Source organism: Nanorana parkeri, unplaced genomic scaffold (assembly GCF_000935625.1).
Source record: "Nanorana parkeri isolate BGI_ZX_2015 unplaced genomic scaffold, ASM93562v1 scaffold99, whole genome shotgun sequence".
NCBI lineage: Eukaryota > Metazoa > Chordata > Amphibia > Anura > Dicroglossidae > Nanorana > Nanorana parkeri.
Genome location: NW_017306367.1, coordinates 675,967 through 678,265, shown reverse-complemented (window position 1 = coordinate 678,265; position 2,299 = coordinate 675,967). Strand labels below are relative to the sequence as shown.

At 46.2% G+C, this 2,299-nt stretch overlaps 1 long non-coding RNA gene across 1 annotated transcript in view; it reads right to left on the bottom strand.

The window, feature by feature from the left end:
- Positions 1-2,299, bottom strand: part of LOC108784143 — a 22,527-nt gene that overhangs the window by 11,529 nt on the left and 8,699 nt on the right. The gene's annotated exons all lie outside the window — the stretch shown is intronic.

Below are 2,299 nucleotides of genomic sequence, written 5' to 3'. Positions count from 1 at the left end.
CGGGAAAGGTTTACTCTGCTAGATCGAGCAGAGTAAACCTTTCCGGGAGAAAATGTTCCTTTCCCGGGCGGCCGGGAGCCGCTATCTAATAGGGGGAAAGTTGGGATGTCTGCCATTGTTCGAGGTTACTATTACTACCACTAACACAAATGATGGGGCTTAAAGTCACACTAAACTCAGGAATAAAATCTTAAAAATGCATTCTAGTAGCTTAAAGGAGAACTATGAGATGAGTGATTTCCACTCACCTCATAGTTCTAGCCGACCTGTGACCTATGATTTGAGGATCTGCAGCTGAGTGATACACAAATAAGATACATTTTTGTTAATAGTTAAGCTACTAGAATGCATTTTTAAGATTTGATTCCTGAGTTTCGTGTCACTTTAAATTACTTCAACTTTCTTTTCAGTGTATCCCCAGGCCCCACGTCTAGAAGACTGCAGGAAAAAGTTTGTATATGTTTTTTTTTATTTTTATAAAAGATACTGTGGTGACCAATGCTGGAGTTCCGCTTAACTTTCTACGCTCCTCCCATTTCTTTTCACATAAAAGAGTTCCGTTGTTCTATCAAAAGTTCCAACTTCTCCAACCATCTGACTTCCGGTTTCGTTAGAAATAAGAGGTTTGGCCGACAAGGCTGTACTGGACGTGCCCCACCCGCGGCATTTCCCTATATACAAAGTACATAGCAATAAAGTATTAAAATGAACTAGGTTTACAGTAAGCCAGCACGTTATTAATCTCAGATGCCCCACTCAATATGGCCGCAAGCGGCGACCATATTGAGTGTGGCAACAGATAAATAAGGACTGAATTACTGTAAACCTAGTTCATTTTAATACTTTATTGCTGTGTACTTTGTATATTGGAAAAATGCCGCGGGTGGGGCACGTCCAGTACAGCCTTGTCGGCCAAACCTCTTATTTCTAACGAAACCAGAAGTCAGGTGGTTGGAGAACTCGAGGCGATGGAACTTTGATAGATCATAGAACACCGTCTTCCGCTAAATTAAACCACACCCCTCCCTGTACCGCCCCCTCCCATTCCTCATGCCAGCTTGTTTTGGCATCTTCAAAGAAATGGCCGCAAGACGGCGAACGAAGACATGCGCAATTCACGTTTTCAGTCACAACTGGACAGTGCTCGTGTCAGTAGACGTTGACATTTTCTAGAAGTCTAAAGCTTTGTTAGTCTTCAAAAAGATGTCGGCTTGCCCTGACGGCTGCTTTGTTCGCCGACATTTTGTGGAGGACAAACCTGCAGTCAGGCTCAGCTGCCATTTTCTTGAAGACTCTGTGCGGAGCGGCCCGAAGAGTTATGAAGGTGAGCAGGAGGGGGCTGGAGCCCCGAGGGGAGGGATTCGGGTCAGCAGTTGGGGGGAGCGCAAAGTAGAAAGTGACATTTCGGGGGTGAGTGGAACGGAAGGATATTTTAGTGAAGTGTCTTATTGTTGGAAAGAAGAAGACTGAGGTATGTGAGAGACCTGCTACCAACCAATGTTGTGTAATTTGGATCAGCACACTTTATGTTATATACTTCCTAAACTCTGCTTTATGTTACATGCTATGGACTGCACTGCGTGCAACATACTGTGCAATGTCACGTGACACTCTATATACTGTGCTGTACTACATGACATGATCTGCACCGCCACACTCCAGACACTGTTCTGTACTTCACATACGGTGGAATGTCATATGACACTATACGCTGTGCTGTATGTGACATACTCTGGACCCAAAAGCAAAAGTTTCCCAGCACACTCACCAGCCAGCCTGAATATACACTAACTAAAATAAATTAAATAAATAAAAGCAGAGGTTGTAGCTGCACAACTTTTGCAAAATATGTGGAAGCCACACTGCCTCGTCAAGGCCCCTCTGTGTAGTGCGGTCCTAATAGTAATCTGTGAGAGCCTCCATCTTGGAGCATATTTAGCAAAGGATGAATTGGGTGCAGGTTTGCCAGGAGGCAGCCCAACCTCCATAAGGGCCGGTTCACACCACAAAGTCTGCGTTCCAGAGCATTCGGCCTCTGGAATGCAAGCTGGCCTGCTCCATGCGTTCAGGGGAGGGAGCATTGAAGTCAATGGCACTGCAGTGACGACCCCCACCTGCAGTGCAATCACCTGCACCCGGAACGCAGGCACATTAGTGCCAATGTGCCTGCGTTCGGGTCCTGTGCGATCTGCAAAAATGCTGCAAGCGCTATTTTTGCAGATCGCACTCAGGCACTAATGTACCTGCATTCAAGCTGCATGGGGGGGGGGGGGGGGCGGCGGCGATGAGATTGACTTGT